Raw genomic sequence first — 19,526 nt, forward strand, 5'->3', positions numbered from 1 at the left:
GCTGCCATGACTGGGCCTCAGGACTTTCCTCTGCAGAGGGTGAGTGCTTTAGGGCCACAACTGGCAGAGGATGGGGGAAAAGTTTCTGAGGAGACACACACACACACACACACACACACACACACACACACACACACACACACAAAGGCAGTCCTCTGCCTTGTGCCCTGACCAATTCCCGATGCCCAGGGAGGGAATATTTACAGGGCAGGAATGTTTCCCAAAGGCGGAGTGCGCACAGCCCTGTAGTTCTGACCCTGCAACCAAACCTACTTTGGAAACCAGACTCTCAGGCAGCAATGGACAATACCCAACATCTCTCGTGTGGGAGAAAGACAGGCAGGCCTCACTCTAGAATTTAAGACTTGTACAAAGTCTGGATGAAGGTATTCCAAACTCTTGAAGGAAAGGATTAAGAGGGGTATTCATTCACTCTCAACATTTTTTTTTTTTACACAAAGAGCTTTATGAAAAACATCTCTCTCAAATTTTTGTATCATGTAAGATATAAACATAAAATGTACTTATTTATTGATGTTTAGAACAGTAAAAAGATTTATTTCTCACTCGTGTTATAGAAGGGCTGTGGCTTTGCTCCATGGCACCCAGGCTGAAAGGACAATCCCCGAGACTTCCTCGTGGCTGAGCCCAACCAGCAACCACATTTTTTCTTTTTAAAATTGTGGTGCGATGTATAGAACTTATTTGCCATTGTAGGAATTTTTCAGTGGATAGTTCAGTGGCATTAAGTACATTCACACTGCCGTGCAGCCATCACCACCATCCGTCTCCAGAACTTTTCTCATCTGCCCAAACTGAAACTCCATGTCCGTTAAACAATAACTTCCCCCCAGCCCCTGGCAACCACTGTGCTACTTGCTGTCTCTATGAATTTGACTCCTCTAGGTACCTCATGTAAGTGGAGTCGAACAGTATTTATTCTTTGGTGACTGCCTTACTTCACTAACATGTCCTCAAGGTTCATCCATGTTGTAGCATGTGTCAGAATTTCCTTCATTTTCAAGGCTGAATAACAAACATTCCGTTGTATGTACACCGCATTTTGTTTACCCAGTCATCCCCTCGTGGATACCTGGGTGGCTCCCACCTTTTGGCTATCATCACTAACGCTGCTACAAACATGAGTGTGCAAATAAATACTGGAGTCCCTGTTTTTAATTTTTGGAAATATCTTGAAAAACAGAATAGCTGGGTCATATGGTAATTATATTTTAATTATTTTGAGGAACTGCCATACCATTTTTCACAGCAGCTGCAGCATTTTACATTCTCACTGGCAATGCACGAGGGTTGTGATTTCTCTATAGCCTCACCAACCCTTGTATTTTCTGTTTTTCTGGTATAATAATTGTAAGGGGTGTGAAGCGGTATCTCACTGTAGGTGTGATTTGCGTTTCCCTAATGATTAGGGATGTTAAGCATCTCTTCCTATGCTTATTAGCCATCTGCACATCTTTGTGAGAAATGTCTATTATTTAAGTCTTTGGCCCATTTTTTAATGGAGTCGTTTAGGATTGATTGATTGATTGATTGATTTAAATTGTAGGAGTCCTTTATATATTTTGGATCTCTTTCAATTTTTAAAGACTTTCTAAAAAACTTTTTGCATGGAAAATGTCTACAATTCAAGAATTTCTCACGGGGTGCCTGGGTGGCTCAGTCGGTTAAGCGTCCGACTTCAGCTCAGGTCATGATCCAGTGGTCTCTGAATTTGAGCCCTGCATCGGGCTCTGTGCTGACAGCTCAGAGCCTGGAGCCTGTTTCAGATTCTGTGTCTCCCTCTCTCTCTGACCCTCCCCCATTCATGCTCTGTCTCTCTCTGTCTCAAAAATAAACAAACATTTAAAAAAAAAAAAAAGAATGTCTCAAAAATATCATTTACAGTTGGATCGGGATTTTTGAGATTATTTAGCTTTTTATTTTGAAATAACGACAGATCTACAGGACCTTAGATGTTTGTATCTGGAGTTAAAATAGCATCACAGGACGAATGTAAAGGCTGAATAAATATGCAAAGCCAAGCAGGAGGGTCTCTCTTAGCCCATCTCTGCCTGCCCTTTCTCCCGCCGCAAAGGTCACATTTCACAAATCAGAATGGGAAAACTATAGTACACAGAATTTGTATCTGGGAAGGGTGACAAGGGCCATCACTTCATATATATTACTAAGTTACTCTGGTTTCACTGAGAACATCCCCAGAAAAGATTTTCCATATAGGCTAGGCAGTGGAAATCATTCTTTCTACCAAAAATGAATTGTGACAATTAACAGGACAGACTTTCAAAAAAGCTTTTTCAATGTGATCTGACCACTGTCAGAGGGTGCCAGTCACCTACCAACACCACTCTCTTCTTTCCTGCTAACAGAAACACATTTGTATCCAGGGTGACAAAGTGCTCAGCTAAAAAGGCCACATCTTCCAGCCTCCCCCATAGCCAGGGCTGGTTGGTTACATGAGAGTTCTGGCCAATGAAATGAAAGCCAGGAGTCACTAGATAGGGCTTCCAGGAAGCTCTTTAAAGCCCTGTTATTTAAAAATGTGACACTTTTTTAGAAATATGGAATATTGGGGGGCGCCTGGGTGGCTCAGTCTGTTAAGCATCTAACTTCAGTTCAGGTCATGATCTCACAGTTCGTAAGTTCAAGCCCCATAATATTGGGCTCTGTGCTGACAGCTCAGAGCCTGGAGCCTGCTTCAGGTTCTGTCTTCCTCTCTGCCCCTCTCCTGCTCATGTTCTGTCTCTTTCTCTCTCTTTCTCTCTCAAAAATAAGTAAAACATTAAAAAAAGAAATATGGAATCTTGGGTCCTACAGAATTGGGATCTGCATTTTAACAAGATCCTCTGTTTATTCACATGTGCATTTAAAGTTCTGAGAAGTGCTACTTTAAGGGGAGTTTAGTCAGCTTCCTCTTTTTTCCAGCCTGGAATGTGAAGGTGGTGGCTGGAGCTACAGTGGCCATCTTTTGACCATGATGTGACCTCACAAAAGCCACATGCTAAGGAAGATAGTGAAAAAAGCAGGAGGAGACTGAGGCACTGATGACATCATGATCATGGAGCCACCACACTGCCTGGAGCTGCCTGCTCCAGATTTTTTTTTTTTTTTTTTTTTTTTAGTAATATCTACACACAACGTGGCACTCCAACTCACAACCCCAAGATCAAGAGTCCCATGCTCTGCTGACTGAGTCAGCCAGGCACCGCAGCTCCAGACCTCTTTAACACAAGGGGAATAACCTCTACCATGTGTACTTACTACTGACAAGGAACCACTCCAGATGTACAGACTAGAAGAGATATCAGAAAGCCCGAAGCAAGAAAAAGGCACAGTCAACCGTTACTGGATCATAAACCATATAGAATCTTTTCATTTCAAGTTAATATATAGAGGCACATGTAAGTGTATGAAAATTTCCACAGGATGGAAGTATATACATCAACTGGGGAGCCTGGGTGTCTCAGTTGGTTAAGCATCTGACTTGACTCTTAATTTTGGCTCAGGTCATGATCTCACGGTTTGTGAGATTGAGCCCTGCATTGTGCTCTGCACCTGCTTAGGATGTTCTCTCTCCTTCCCTACTCCTCTCTCTCTCTCTCTCTCTCTCTCAAAATAAACTTAAAAAAAAAAAAAGTTCTCATCACAAGAAAAAAATTAAAAAAAAAGTATATGCATCAAAATGCTCAGAGTGTAGGTGGTGGAATTAGGAGTAAATTTAATTTTCTTCCTTATACCTTCTGTTATTGACTGAATTTTTTACACTGTGCATGAATTTTATAAGAGACATTGTTTAGAAAATACATGTACCTTACACAAAAGGACACCTTAACATGAAAAAAGGTACAATATTGAACAGGATAAAGAACTGCCAGGGTGCAGCACCTGGCTAGCTCAGTCAGTGGAGCATGCGGCTCTTGATCTCCAGATTGTGAGTTTGAGTCCCACGCTGGGTGTAGAGTAACTTAAGAAATAAAATCTTAAAAAAAAAAAAAAAAAAAAAAAGAATTGCCAGGGTGCTTGGCTGGCTCAGTTGGAAGAGCATGCAGCCCTTGATCTTAGGTTGTGAGTTCAAACCCCACACTGGTGGTGGGGGTGGGGAGTTAGAGACTATTTAAATAAATAAATAAACCCCTAAAAAAAAAAAAAAAAAAGAATTGCCTACTCTTGGGGGTGGGAATGGGCTACCAAGAAAACAGTGAATAAAGTGAGAGAGACCTTGCTTGACTAATAATGACAATGGGCTTCAAACTGAATATAATTTGCACACTCTCTACTCCTATGGGCCAAAAAACTCCCAGGTCACATCACATACATTTTTTAATTTTTTTTAACGTTTATTTATTTTTGAGAGAGACAAAGACAAAGCATGAGCAGGGGAGGGGCAGAGAGAGAGAAGGAGACACAGAATCTGAAGCAGGCTCCAGGCTCTGAGCTGTTAGCACAGAGCCCAACACAGGGCTCAAACCCACAAACTGAAAGATCATGACCTGAGCCAAAGTCAGACGCTCAACCGACTGAGCCACCCAGGTGCCCCGCATCACATATATTTTTGAATAAACATCTGTTCACCAGCTTGATTAATTCCTTGGTTTTCAGACTCTACTAAATTAATGTCTGGCTATATTTCAAAATAACATGATCCTCAAGAGGCAAAGAGCAGTCACACCTGAGGCCCACGTACATGTATCCACTTCAGAGGCAGCTCAAAAAACTCTTGTACAAGCACAGTAAAACTAAACTAAGTACAGCTTTCCAGAATCCTCCCTTTAAGGGGAAAATGTTCAAACACACATTTAAGAAGCACTGAAGCATCTTATTGTGTGCACTTCCTTCTTACTGGACTCTCTACACTCTACATATAAGAACATTTCGAGAATTTAAAAACCCACTATTTAAGCTGTCTTTTGAATACAGTTAAGTTAAAATGTGAATACAACAATCCAAATAGGCAAAACTCACCCTAAACTAAAACTATAGCACAAGAGAGTGGCTCAGCAGAGATTACCATACTCATGCCACACAGTGAAATTCAGTAATACCCAATACCCTACTTCACTAGCACAGAAATTCACAAGGCAAGGGATTTTTTTCTTATTTGTTCATTGATGATCTCAAGCATCTAGAACAGTACCTGTCACATATGAGGTTTGGGGAGAAAATGTGAATGACTGTATTAGCAATAAACAAAGTCTTCACTTAAATTAAAATACTACACACAGGGGTGTCTGGGTAGCTCAGTTGGTTAAGCATCCAACTTTTGATCTCAGCTCAGGTCATGATCTCACTGTTCCTGAGATCAAGCCCCAGCACAAAGCCTAACTTGGGATTCTCTCTCCCTCTCTCTCTCTCTCTCTCTCTCTGCCTCTCCTTCTCCTCTGCTTCTGCTCTCTCTCTCAAAATAAGTAAATTTTAAAAAATTACATTCAGACACACATTAAATCAATTTGCAAATGTCTCCAAGAGAAAAGGATGTTGAATAGTTTCCCACTAATCTATGCATTCACCAAAGAATATAAAGCTAATACAATTTTGTTAATCAAATACTTAGGTGTTACAAACACATGGCAATGAGATGTAAATTATGGTGAAAAGAGGGCAAGGTAGCATGTATACATGATAGATATCCATGTTAGATGTTCAGGCCTCATCCATGGGGATGAGATGACAGGCACTTAGGACCCTAGGAGTGGCAGGAGAGACAAGATAAATCACCTGCCGAACCCAGACACCACAGGCTAGCTCTAAAGGTGAGGATGAGAAGACTGACACACATGATTTAGGCTTTGTGTTTAATGTAACTTGGAAAGCTATGATGCAGACAACCTGATTCAAACATCTTCAAATGTGTATTAACAGATTACCACGTAGCTTGCTGATGCTGGTTATTAAGATCAATGCCCTTTTTTTGAATTCTATGACATAGTTTGACTTTCTATATCCTTTTTATAGGGAAAAGATGTGTGACCAACTTGCAGAAATAGTCTTGTTTGCTTGCCAGATATATTTCTCATTGTAAATTTGCATGCTGGCTAATTATAACAGCTTGAAAGTTACATAAATGTCCAACAATAGGGAATCAGTTAAGAATAAAATTCATTATAGTGCATATATATATATAAGACTACACAGCCATTAAAAAACATGATGTAAAAGTAGAGATTGCCATGGGAAAATGTCCACAAATAGAGGACATTTAGAAAATCAGGTTACAAAACAGATGTATCAAATAATCCTGGCTATGTTTAAAAAACTAAATAGGAGAGAAAAAAACCTGGCAGAACCTTACTAAGCATGGGGTTGTGTCTCAGGGTACAGCTAAAGACGCCTTGTTTTATACTGTAATTTTGTAAATTTAGGTCTCATTTTTCTGCATTTTCCAAACTTTCTATAATGAAAAATAATTGCTTCTATAATCAGAAAACAAGCAGCAATAATTTTGTTTTTCAATTTTCATTCAGATGACCTTAGGCAAGTTAATCAACCTCTCTTTACCTATAAATATGGGGATAAAAGGACTCCTGCCTTTAGGTTACCAGGACATGTAAATGCTTACAACAATCCCTGGCAAGTGGGAGTTGCTTAGTAAAGGTTAGCTATTAGCTCTGAAATTCTTGCGAGTATGCATGTGTACTGGAGGGCCAGGCCTGTCTCACGGGTAGGGTAGAGCCAGCCTGAGAAGCCAGCAGACCTCTCCATCTAATTCCACAACAACTAACAAAGGTAGAAAGGGAAATTTAGGGCTGAGTTCACAAATTCCCAAGTCTTTAGACACCAGGGAAAAAAAGTAAATGTGAGTGAAGCAGCTGGGAGGCTGACAAGGAGCAGGGTGCTATGGCTCTGCAGAAGTGGCAGCGGGAGGGGGGATGCTCCTCAGAAGTACCTCAATTTGGCCTATTTTATTAATCTCTATAGCCAACATGAGGCTCGAACTTACAACCCTGAGACAAAGAACTGCATGCTCCTCCGACTGAGCTGGCCAGGAGCCCCATTCCACTTATTTTAAAAGCCTGCAGGGGTGCCTGACTGGCTCAGTCAGTTGAACGATTGATTCTCGATTTTGGCTCAGGTCATGACATCCTGGTTTGTGAGTTCAAACCTCACATTGGGCTCCACGCTGTCAGCGTGGAGCCCCTTGGGATTCTCTCTCTCTGCCCCTCCCCACTCCCATGCTCTTTCTCTCCCTCAAAAGAAATAAACTTAAAACTAATTTTTAAATAATAAATAAATAAATAGCCTGCACTGGCCTAACAGCCCCCATCTACCCTGTAGCTGCCCTGATTTGTGCATTAAAGTATCCACAGAAAAGACCAATTTAAAGTGATAGGAATTTACAGGTTGTTGTACAGGCCATCCCAGTCAATGCTCCTCTTTCTTCAGGGTGTTCACAACTGGGTTTCAAGTTATTTGTCAGTGTTCCCTCGGGTAGGATGTTGTTAAAACACCAGCAATGAACAGGTTTGTTTGTTTAAGTAGGCTCCATGCACAACACGGGGCTTGAACTCATGAACCCAAAATCAAGTCACATGCTCTACCAGCCAGGCACCTCAACAATGAACAGTTTCTATGCTCACGTGTCAGTCGCTGTTATCAATGATGGAAACCAACTGCATGACCAACCTGTGGTAAGAAAGGGATTCCAGGGTTGGGGGCGTCTGGCTGGCTCAGTCGGTGGCGCGTGCAACTCTGATCTTGGAATTTTGAGAGGTTCACGCTGGGTGTAGAGAGATTCCTTTAAAAAAAAAAAAAATCTTAAAAAAAGAAAAAGAAAGGGATTCCAGGGTTACACAGTTGAGGGGTCCCGTAGGTAAGTTAGTCTGACTGCTTCCAGTCCAAATGACCAGGGAGGGAATTCAGAGAGTAGGAACTAATACTGGACCAAATGTAATCTGTCCTAGAATTTCAGGGACCGTACGATTTATTGTCACAATGGGGATACTTCTTACTTCTGAGACTGGAAAGGAATGCTATTAATAATTCCACCAGAGGGGTGCCTGGGTAGCTCAGTCGGTTAAGCGTCCAACTTAAGGTCAGGTCATGACCTCACAGTTTGTGGATTTGAGCCCTGCGTGGGACTCTGGGCTGACAGCTCAGGGCCTGCTTTGGATTGTGCCTCCCTCTCTCTCTGTGCCCCTCCCTGGCTGATGTACTCTCTCTCTCTCAAGAATAATAAATATACTTTAAAAATAATAATTACACCAGAGGGCGCCTGGGTAGCTCAGTCAGTTGACTCTTGATTTTGACTCAGTTCTTGGGATCCACGTCAGGCTCCATGCTGAGAGTAAAGCCTGCTTAAGACTCACTCTCTCTCCCTCTGCCCCTCTCCCCTGCTGGTGTTCTTTCTCTGTTAAAAAAGCAGGAGGGGGAAGAGGGCTGGCACCTGGGTGGCTCAGTCGACTACTGACTTCAGCTCAGATCATGATTTTATAGTTTGTGAGATCAAGCACTGTGTTGGGCTCTGCACTGACAGCGCTTCTCTTTCCCTCTCTCCTGCCCCTCCATTGCTCGCGTGCTCTCTCTCTTCGAATAAATAAACATTAAAAAAAAAAAAAATTGGAGCAGGACATTGGGTCTTGACTAGAAATGTCTCAAACAAATTGGGACATATGGCTACCCAATTAAAATCATAGTGTTCCCTAAGGCCTAGGGTAAATTCCAGCTCTTCACTTGAAAACTATCTACTTTTTTTTTTTAATGTTCATTTATTTTTGAGAGAGAGACAGATAGAGGGTGAGCTGGGGAGGGGCAGAGAGAGAGAGGGAGACACAGAATCCAAAGCAGGCTCCAGGCTCTGAGCTGTCAGCACAGAGACGGGGTTCAAATTCACGAACCACAAGATCATGACCCAAGCCCAAGTCAGATGCTTAACCCTGAGCCACCCAGGTGCCCTGAAAACAATCTACTTTCATGGCATTTAGAAACCACTCTCTTCAAACCACTGTGTACTAGTAAATAACCCAGTAGACTTATTTAAAGGGTTTACTACCCACAGAGGTTTGGGATCTTCCTTTCTGGAATGCTTGGATTGAAAGCCAAGAGGCTCTACAGCCAGAATGAGGACCCTGGGTCCCAGAATTGATATACTGAAAAGCATTTCAGAAGGCAGTAGTGACTAGTTGATCTCTCAGTTACTGGTCCCTCCCTAGATCCCTGACACCACATCAGCCTCAGGGAGGAGAGACTAAGAGGACTACTCTGAGCAGCAGCTCCACATGAACACAGCAGGGTCAGGAGCTGTCCCACCAGCCACCCTGTTCCCTTTTCCTCTAGGGGTTATAGGTAGGCCACTGGCTCAGAAGCCACCAGTGCAGTAGTGACAGGAGACCATGATTACAGGCCCAAGACCATGTCCATGGTTGAGACCAGCTAGGACTTGTACTTCATGTGCGTTCTACCTAACAACTATCTTCCAGATTCTACTGGAAAACAGGACTACATTACATTTCCATGGTCTGTTTGATGATTATCCTATTCAGCTCTTTTCCTTTCTACGTTGTGAATTTTTAGCTTCTCAAGTTTGCTCTCTTTTCCCTCCTCCTTTACTAATTAACAGAATTCCAAGTCTGGCTTTGAAACTACAGACCTTCCCACCTACTGGTGAAAAAAGTCTCAGCTAGATCAAAGGAAAAAATATTTCTCTGTTCTCCTACAGCTGCAGAAAAGCACGTACTATTCAACGTCACGAAAGTGTTCTTGTTAAGGTTGTTTTTAAGGAGTCCTTCAAGACTCTTGGACTTCAGAGATTGCTACCACATCCTGGGAAAGTAGTCTTTAACTTTTAAAGTCTATAATTCTGACGGACTTACTTAATTTGTAGTCTTGGTAGCACTATTTAAATAGATATGCTAGGTTTTTTGGCTCACTCATGACCACCAAGTGTGTGATTTTTCATTCTTAAACCAGGAGAGGATCATTATTAGCAACCTTCTCTACTCATAAGAGCATGGAAATAAAAATGAACAACAATGGCTTTATTGGATTTCGGTGTTTTTTTTTTTTTTTTTTTAATGTTTGTTTATTTTGAGAGAGAGCGGATGAGCTGGGGAGAGGCAGAAAGAAAGAGAAAGAGAGAGAATCTCAAGCAGTCTCCATGCTCAGCACGGACAAACCATGAGATCACAACCTGAGCTGAAATCGAGTGGAACACCTAACTGACTGAGCCACTCAGGCATCCCTTATTGGATTTCATTTTCAAATAGAATTTGACAATCAAATGTTCAAATTAATTTTATCAGCAATAAACCTCCAACTATTTAAATGTCTGGTGGCTGAAGTTACTCTTTTTGCCCTTAGCAAATCTCTAAGAGGAGTGACCCCAGCTGTCTGGATCGGAGGGAGTACATCAATCCTATACTAGGGCCAGGGCTCACTCACTCAGCAACCAGGAGAGTAGAACAGGAATGGGCTCCTGGCCCTCCAAGCAACTAGGAAAGGTCTTCATCTTCTAGAGGCAAAATGGTCTGTCCTGTCAACATAACTTTCCAGTCCTCTTCCTATTCCCTGGGATGAGAGGTCCCTATGATTTCACTAAGGGGACAGAGGGGAGAAAGCAGGGTTGGAGGTCCCATTGCCCATCACCCAGACACCTTTTCTCAGTCCAACCTCAGAAGAGGAGCCACTGGATTCAGACTGGGACTTATTTGAACATGAGGGTTGAGAATTTGAGGGGATCCAGATCCAAAGTCCTGTTCTCTACTCGGCTCCATTTCCAAGCAAACATGAAGATGCAGATTCTAAATAGGACACATAAAAACTGTAAATGCTAGGGGTGCCAGGCCAGCTCAGTCAGAAGAGCATGTGACTCTTGATCTCGGGGTTGCGAGTTCGAGCCCCGCTTTGGGTACAGAGATTACTTAAAAAATAAAAAAAATGATTAATTAATAACATAGAAAAAAAAAAAAAAACACCTGCAAATGTTACTACACTCTGCTCACTTAGAAATCCTAAGTCCACGGGGAACTGAGGAAGGTGGAAAGCAATCCACCTTAAGCCTTCCTTCACAGTACCTCTGAACCAGAGTTCAGACCTGGGAGAAAAGGCTGCATAACATTGGTAATAGTAAAATAAACCAAAAATAAATAAGATAAGGTAAGACAAAATAAAATTAAATTTAAAAGTAAGTAAATTAATTAATTAATTAAATAAAATAAGGGGGCGCCTGGGTGGTTCAGTTAGTTAAACGTCAAACTTCAGCTCAGGTCATGATCTCACGGTTCATGAGTTGGTTCCTGAGTTGGTTCCTGAGTTGGAGACCCACATCAGGCTCTGTACTGACAGGGCAGAGACTGCTTCGGAACCTCTGTCTCCCTATCTCTCTGTCCCTCTCCCACTCTCGTTCCCTCTCTCTCTCAAAAAAAAATTTAGAAAAAAATTAAATTAAAAAAATAAACCAGGAGAGAACTTACTAGAATGAATCTATATTCTTAACAAAAGAATTCAAAAGCCTTTAGAATTACTATGTAACAGGTACAAGTTGCAGGCAGAGCAGGACAGGGGCTCCTAAGGCCTTCCTGCACTCACCACACTATGGTTCTTTATCCAGCCCAGATACGCAAGACCTCCCCACTTTCCAAATGGCTTATCACTTCAGTTTTATAGACTGAAAATCCTATTCACAGGCAAGGGAAAAGAGTCAGCATGTTAAGGAATCAGGATATCAGGGCAATTCTCTGCTGATGAGCCCTCTAATTTCATGGCTGCAGTCAAGCTAACTGTCCTCCTCTGTTCCTGCCTCTTGGCTCCTTCCCACTGGCTCTAGATACTCCATTTGATTCCTTCTTTCCTCTCTTCTCATGACCAACTGTAGACTTTCCAGCTTTCCACTATCTTGCTGTCCACTCTAACCTAAAAAAAAGCTTAGATAAAGGTTTTTCTGCTAAAAACCACGAAATACAGAGAACCGGCAGTTAAAGCCTGGTCTGTGTTTCTGGTTTTCCTTTTTAGGTAATATTCTGGGAATCCCTTTTCTTTTTAATATTTTAATTTTTGAGAGAGAGAGAGAAAGCTTGGGGGAAGGGCAGAGAGAGAGGGGACAGAGGATCTGAAGCAGGCTCTACACTGAAAGCAGAGAGAGAGCCCAATGCGGGGCTTGAACTCACAAGCTGTGAGATCATGACTTGAGCCAAAGTCAGATGCTTAACCAACTGAGCCATCCAGGCACCCCTGGGAATCTCTTTCCTACCACACCTTCATTATCAAGGGTGGATTTCAACTCCATCCCATTCATACATACTTTCTCCAACACTTATACTGGGGGCCTCCTTTTTTAACTACAAAATATGGGGGGCTGGCAAACTCCAGATTGGAGTCTTCCACCTTAATGCCCCCCCCCCATTTAATATAATTAAATCATTCTGATACAGGATTATAATGACAAAAGGAACTAGACTCATTTCACATATTTGGGGGAAGCTGGAGGAATATGCTCTCTCCGACAGACAGAACCTACTCTGAGGTGTGGATGGGCCCAGTGGGCAATTCCTTTTTGTGTGTCTGGGATGGAAAGATGACAGTGGCAGTGGGCAGTCACCCTAGATACCTACCAGTCAGTCCCAGGCCTAAGATCCTGCTGTGGGAATGCTTACACAGAACTCCAGGCAGGAGAAAGGCAAGAACTGAGAATACTTAGAAAACTGTGCATTGTTAATGAATCTTGGGGTCCTGAGTTTCAGCCCCACATGGGGGGGGGGGTAGATTTTACTTAAGACAAGAAAAGAAAGAGAGAGAGAGAGAGGAGAGAAAAGAAAAGAAAAAAGAAAAGACAGACAGAAAGAAAAAGGAATCTCTTGCCTCAAGGCCCAGCAGCACGTCAAGGCTCTCTCTGTCAAAAACACTGGGAATTAGGACCTGTACAGCTCCATCCAGCAACACTTGCATCAAAAGAGGGCTTGGCATACCAATAAGGGACATTTCAAGCCAAGTCACACGCAAATTCCAAGCCTTTCGTCGGGCATAAACACAAATACTATAAATTAGAAATAAATAAATATTGACTAAAACAAAAACCAAAAACGGAAGAAGCTTGAGCTCAGCTATTCGGAAGGTCTGAAGCTCTGGAGGCTCTCCAGACCCTGAAGCGTTCCACCACACACGAGCGGGGAAATGTGGAGAAAGACGGAGCCACAGTTAGTGAGAAACTGCAGTTAAGCCTTCCAGTCAGACCAGTCGGGTCACAGGAAAGTCCTTACTCAGCGCGCCGGTGTTTCCCTTAATTCTTCAGCATCAGTCCGTGTAAAGAGCCTTCTGGGTGCAGTCCAGGCGATTACACTCTTCGTTTCCGAAGCCCACGTCCACATCAAAAAAGGTCACCGGCCCCTGCAACAGGAGGTTTGTGCACTATGGTCCGGGGTCATCCCAGCACCTGCTCCTCGAAGGAGAAGCAGGGCTGGAACTTGAGGAGCGGGGGAGAGACGCGCTGAGAAGAGGCGGTCGGGGGGCACCGAGAGTGGCAGTGCCCGACGACCCCGGGCAGGGGGACAGACAATGCCGAAGTGGACCCCCGCGAGGGGGCTCGGGACCTGCACCCACTCACCTTAGGCGCTAGGGATAACAGAAAAGTAAAGTACACGCCGTCCGCCCTCAGCAACAAGCTTCCGCCCTCAGCAACAAGCTTCCGCCCCACACTCAGTAGAGCAGCAAAACTCCGCGCGCCCAGCCCACCACGCGTCCGCCTGAGCCTCGGGCCCCGCCCCTAGGCAACTTCGTGCCCTCTCTAGGCTGCGCGGAGGACCTTGCGTCTCGGTGGGCCGCTCCGTAGCTCTCTTGGGGAGCGCCGGTCCCGGGTTGGACCGGAAACATGGCGACCCGGGCCTCGGCGATTCTGCGAGGCTTGGTCCCCTCACTCTTCACGTTTCACGCGAATCATCTTTTTTTTTTTTTTTTTTAACTTTTTATTTATTTATTTATTTTTCGATGTTTATTTTTGAGAGGGAGAGGGAGAGGGAGACACGGAAGCCAAAGCGGGCTCCAGGCTCAGGTCTCTGGAGTTGTCAGCACAGAACCAGATGCGGGGCTCCGACCCAGAAACCGTGAGACCATTACCTGGGGCGAAGTTGGCCGCTTAAGGGACTGAGGCACCCATCCGCCCTGCGAATCATCTTTAAAACTGCTTTTCCCCATTGTATTTCCTAGTGGACCACTAAAGAGGAAAAAAAAAAAAAAAAAAAAAAAAGGCGGTGTCACCCCTAATATAAGGAAATGACCACTGTTACCATTTTAGAGACTTTTACTCCTATAATTTTCTACATATAGTTTAATATTTTTGTGTTTTTGTCATCTCCAGTTTTCCTACTTGATTTTGTCACGTTAAGCGCTCGCCCCTCCTTCCCACACTGTGATACCCGTTGTAATACTACGTTGACTGGATTATCATCGCTTATTTATTAATTCTGTATCAAATCACCCGCACTGAGCCCAGGAATACCAGCCTTCCACTGAATAGCACCACCGAAGTGCGTCTCAGCCTGTCCTTAGGGAAGTGCTGTGAAGCTTGTTACCGTTTTCACCCCAGGGACGGTGCTCCTGTTACACAGTCCCTCTCTATAATCACTCAAAGGAGGACATTTTTATGGTCTTGGTATCAAGAATAGAGCAACGGGTTAGTTTTGGCCTATGGACCCAGGGAGTTTTGAATTTGAGTTGAGCTGGTTGTTAGAAAGCTAACAGCAAATCTTACCAAAGGATTAAAGCGACCAATAAATGTAAAGGTGACTTTCTACTCAAATCTGTTTATTCTCAGAATGCAGCCTGCTTCCATGTTTCTAGAGATAACATTCTTGCCTAGCCTAACAATAAGAAAATGTTGGTTTCCTTATTTTGCAGAATCAAAGTTTCAGTAGAAACCAGCCAGAACCGGTTAAGACAGCCAGCCTTCTCTTTGAGCATGCACCTGTGTCTGATGGATGACTATTTGATACAGAAGGGTCTAAAACCCCACCCTCGAATCATACCAAGGAGGCCATTCTCTGATCATAGAAGAGGCATACAGAAGATATGTGAAGATACAGCCAATGAAATCACTTCAATCCTTCCCTTAGTTAATAATTACCTTTAACTGATTTTGAAATCATGTAGCTCCTTTTCCCTATACCCAGATCCTTTTTCATTTACCTTTAAATATCCCTGACTCTCCCCCTTTGAGAAGAGGAATTTGAGGATTGCCCTCCCTTCTCCTTTGGTTTCCTCTTTTCTTTTCTTTTCTTTTCTTTTCTTTTCTTTTCTTCTTCTTCTTCTTCCTCTCCCCCTCCTCCTCCTCCTCCTCCTCCTCCTCCTCCTCCTATTCCTCCTCCTCCTCCTCCTTCTCCTCCTTCTTCCCTCCCCCTCCTCCTCCAACTCCTCCTTCTTTTTTTTCAAGTAAGCTGGATGCCTAACCAGGGGCTGGAACACACGATCCTAAGATCAAGAGTTGCAAGCTCCAGCTCATCCTGAATAAACCCTTTCCTTGCTGCATACTTGATGTCTCAGTTGATTGGCTCTGCTGCACATTGGTCCTACGAACCTGGGTTTGGTCACAAATTTGGTGAGCCAGCCAGGAACTCTTTGACCTTGGTTCAGTGGCCCCAGCTATTAATGGGAGTCTGGTGGTGAGTCTAAGCAGCTGCCTAGGCTCTTTGTCCTAGAGACCTTACTCTGGGGGCTCCACCCCACTTCAGCTCCACTGACCTTCAGGTGCTTAATTTAACTCTTGTAGCAAAGGAAACAGCTTTTGGTTTCAGTATGGACAGATATCTCTTTGGTGAGTAACCTCAGTACAAGTGACTAAATTCTTATTTCTTCCTCCCATTTGGTGGCCTCCAAATAAGGGGTTTTAGTTTGGCTCTCATAGCCTTTTTTTTGTTACTTGATTAAGAAAAGGTTGACTGGGGTGGGGGGGGGGGAGGGGGGTCAGTGCCTGGGTGGCTCAATGTGGTTAAGTGTCCAAGTCTTGATTTTGGCTCAGGTCATGATCTCACAGATGGTCATGAGATTGAGCCCTGTGTTGGGCTCTATATTTGATGTGGAGCCTGCTTAAGATTCTCCCTCTCTCTCTCTCTCTCTCTCTCTCTCTCCCTCTGCTCCTCCCCGCCCCCAAAAACAAAAACAAAAACAAGTGGAAAAGAAAAGATTGGCTAGGAAGCCATTTGATTCAGTTGGTGAAGCCCTGACTTTTAGAGTAGAACTAGAGAACCTTTGTTCACAGAGGTACTCTTGGCTTCATCTGGCTCATGTGTTGCTGCAGCTTTTGGTATCTTTGCATTAAACTGGCTGTGTTCTAATTGGAAAATAAGAAATGACAATTTGATCCCTGCATGCAGCCCTTTGGGCTATATTCTCCAAAATTGGACAATGTTTAGTTATGAATCTATGAAAAGGAAAAAGATGATCTTTTGCAACAATGCTTGGCCACAATATTCATTAGACTCTGGAAAAAAATAGCCAATTAATGGATACCCAAAGTGTAATACCATCTTGCAATTAGATTTGCTTTGTAAAAGGGAAGGTAAGTCTTTTTTTTGCTTTTGTATCAAAATAAGCCAGCTCAGAGAAGATGTAAAATTCTACTCCAACAAACCAGTGACAATAAAAAGGCTGTGTTGCCTGATCCTCACCAGGGAGAGGAGGATGATTTATTGATTACTTGAATTAAACTCCTGTACAGCTCTTCCTGTACAGGAAGTACAGGAACTCCTCTTCCTGTGGGGGCACCGGAGCTACTGTCCCTTCTCAGCAGCCCCAGTCCCAACAGCCTGAGCCTACAGGGCTGTAAACCAGGACCCTCAGCCTTAGGGGGTCAACAGGTAGGAATGGTCTCCCCTTCTCATACCCTGACTCAATTTGTTCAGGGAGCCACTCGTTCCCAGGGAGGACAAAATCTGCTAAGGCAAGTCCCAATTGGAGGCTTAGATGCGGTGGGGATAACCTATAGGAATGATTTGGGTCCACTCTTCACTTGAAATTTTTTTTAATGTTTCTTTATTTGTTTTGAGAGAGAGAGAGAGAAAGGGAGAACACAAAGAGAGGGAGAGAGAGAAAGGGAAACAGAGAATCCCAAGCAGGCTCCGAGCTGTCAGCACAGAGCCCGACACAGGGCTCGAACTCACGAGCCGTGAGATGATGACCTGAGCTGAAATCAAGTGTCGGACACTTAACTGACTGAGCTACCCAGGCACCCCTGAATTTGTTTAATTGGAAAAACAGCATGCCTACTTACAGAGATGACCCCAAGAGGATGGAAAATCTGTTCCCATCTATTTTTGTCACCCACAACCCCACTTGGACAGGTGTACAAAATTTGTTAAATATTCTCCTCATTTCTGAGGAATGCCACATGATGCTAGGAAAGGCTAGGGAAGAAGTTAACTGGCTACATGCTAAAACTCTAATAACTTCCTAAGAGCTAATGTCATACTGCCCACTCCTACTGTGGATCCCAACTGGAACATCAAGGTGGAGACTGAGGCAAGCTTGAACACTATCATGGTGATATTTTAGCTGGATTAAGAAAAGGGGTCCCTATTCTGTGCAAAAGTTTTTTTTTAATTTTGATGTAGCCCCAATAGTTTAATTTTACTTTTGTTTCCCTTGCCCGAGGAAAACATATCTAGAAAAATGTTTCTATGTCTGACGTCAAAGAAATTACTGCCTCTGTTTTCTTCATGCCTTATGGTTTCAGGTGTCACATTTAGGTCTTCAATCCATTTTGAGTTGTTTTTGTACAGTATAAGAAGGTGGGGGCACCTGGCTGGCTCAGTCGGTGGAGCATGTGACTCTTGATCTCGTGGGGAGTTCAAGCCCCACGTTGGGTATAGAGATTACTTAAAAATAAAATCTTAAAAAAAAAAGAGGGGTGCCTGGGTGGCTCAGTCAGTTAAGCATCCAACTCTTAATTTTGGCTCAGGTTATGATCTCACAGTCGTAGGATCAAGCCCTGTGTCGAGCTCTGTGCTGACAACCCACAGCCTACTTAGAATTCTCTCTCCCTCCCTTTCTCTCTCTCTCTCTCTCTCTCTCTCTCTCTCTGCCCCTCCCCAGTTCATTCTCTCTCTCTCTCAAAATAAATAAATAAACCTTAAAAAAAAAGGAAGAAAGCATAAATGGAATGAAGACCCTTCAGACTTTCTTGAAAGAATTTTTGAGATTCTGGGTCAGCGTAGCCATGGCGGCTGTGTCCTTTCCACTTGTGTCCGCCGACTGCCTGTGGCCTTTGTGCCACTGCCCCGGGTCCCCATGCTGGCCACAGTCCGGCTGCTCAACAACACCCTGTACCCGCGGGGGCCCAGGGGAGGCCTAGGTTTCCGCGTCCTGCCTTGATGCCCTGCCTCAGTGCTCACACAGGTTCCAATAACACAGTTGTGCCTCCAGTATAGTGATGCGCCCACTTTGACATTAGAGGGAAATCGAGGACCGGGTTCTTTACATCTGAAACTCTATGACAAGATCGACCCTGAAAAGCTCTCGGTAAATTCCCACTTTATGAAAGACCTGGGCTTAGACAGTTTGGACCAAGTGGAGATTATCATGGCCATGGAGAACGAATTTGGATTTGAAATCCCTGATACAGATGCTGAGAAGTTAATGTGTCCACAAGAAATCATAGATTACATTGCAGATAAGAAGGATGTTTATGAATAAAATATCAGACCCCATTTTTTCACTGAGAGAAGACTCAGAAGATGCTGGCAAGTGTCTGGAAGTGAGAACGCGTTTTGGCATTATTGCTGCCTTTGACAGAGTAATTCTGTTTAGACTTGTATTTAAATTGCCTGTTTTGCCCTTTGAAAATAAATCTATAAAACCAAAAAAAAAAAAAAAAGAATTTTTGAAAACATTCAACATGATGTTTTTTGGGCAAAATGCCCCAGCCATTCAAAAGAAACTCCAAAGGCTGGAGATGCACTAGGAATATCTTTGTCACAATTGGTTGAGGTTGCTTTAAAGTTTTTAACAGCAGAGACCAAGTGCAAGAAAGAAAAGAGTATTAGAAAATGAAATAGCAGGCTACCTTGCTGGCTGTTGCCCTAATTCAAGGGAAGCCAGGACCAGACTGAGGACCACGGAACAGGTCGAGGTCTACCCCAGAGAAGAAATTTGAGTTCCTTGGACCCTAAAGGATGCCCCAATTTGGGGCTTCAACAGTGTGCAAAGAAGAGGGCCATTGGAAAGAGGAATGCCCCAAGCTCACAAGGTATCTTGAAGAGACAGAGCAACAAACCACCTGTCAGATGCCTGAATTGGCTGGTGACCAAGAATGAAGGGGCCCAGGGGTTCCTTTGAAACTTGGAAACCTGTCATCATTTCCCATGAGGAACCCTGGGTAACAATGGAGGTAGAAAAACAAATTTACAGACTTGTTGATTGATACTGGGGCCACATATTCAGTACTGAACTCCTGGCTCTCTCTGCTACCAAATCAAGCCATGGCTGTAACGCGAGTATCTTACTAAACCTTCTTACAACCACTAGCCTGTCAAATGGGGCAAACTCACCTTAAACGTAGCTTTTTGTATATGCCTGAATGTCCTATCCTTTTA

General features: G+C 43.5%; 2 long non-coding RNA genes and 1 pseudogene across 6 annotated transcripts in view; 2 read left to right on the forward strand and 1 right to left on the reverse strand.

Annotated features, from left to right (window-relative positions):
• The window catches only part of LOC102899796, a 50,751-nt gene extending 37,045 nt beyond the window's left edge, over positions 1-13,706 (reverse strand). For 4 of the 5 annotated variants that reach the window (XR_890322.4, XR_006597686.1, XR_002156994.3 and 1 more), the window contains exons 1-3: positions 13,550-13,705; positions 13,206-13,332; positions 7,639-7,750 (exon numbers count right to left, since the gene is read on the reverse strand). This is a non-coding gene — a long non-coding RNA (uncharacterized LOC102899796). Of the gene's footprint in view, positions 1-7,638; positions 7,751-13,205; positions 13,333-13,549 lie in introns of all 5 variants that reach the window. The other variant, XR_002156996.3, reaches the window with a different exon arrangement.
• A 75-nt stretch (positions 13,707-13,781) lies between these two features.
• On the forward strand, positions 13,782-15,467 carry LOC123385342. The gene is made up of 2 exons (XR_006597687.1): positions 13,782-14,723; positions 14,839-15,467. It is a non-coding gene; the product is annotated as an uncharacterized LOC123385342 (long non-coding RNA).
• A 2,596-nt stretch (positions 15,468-18,063) lies between these two features.
• On the forward strand, positions 18,064-18,805 carry LOC109500097 (annotated as a pseudogene).
• Positions 18,806-19,526: the final 721 nt, after the last annotated feature.

Source organism: Felis catus, chromosome B2 (assembly GCF_018350175.1).
Source record: "Felis catus isolate Fca126 chromosome B2, F.catus_Fca126_mat1.0, whole genome shotgun sequence".
NCBI lineage: Eukaryota > Metazoa > Chordata > Mammalia > Carnivora > Felidae > Felis > Felis catus.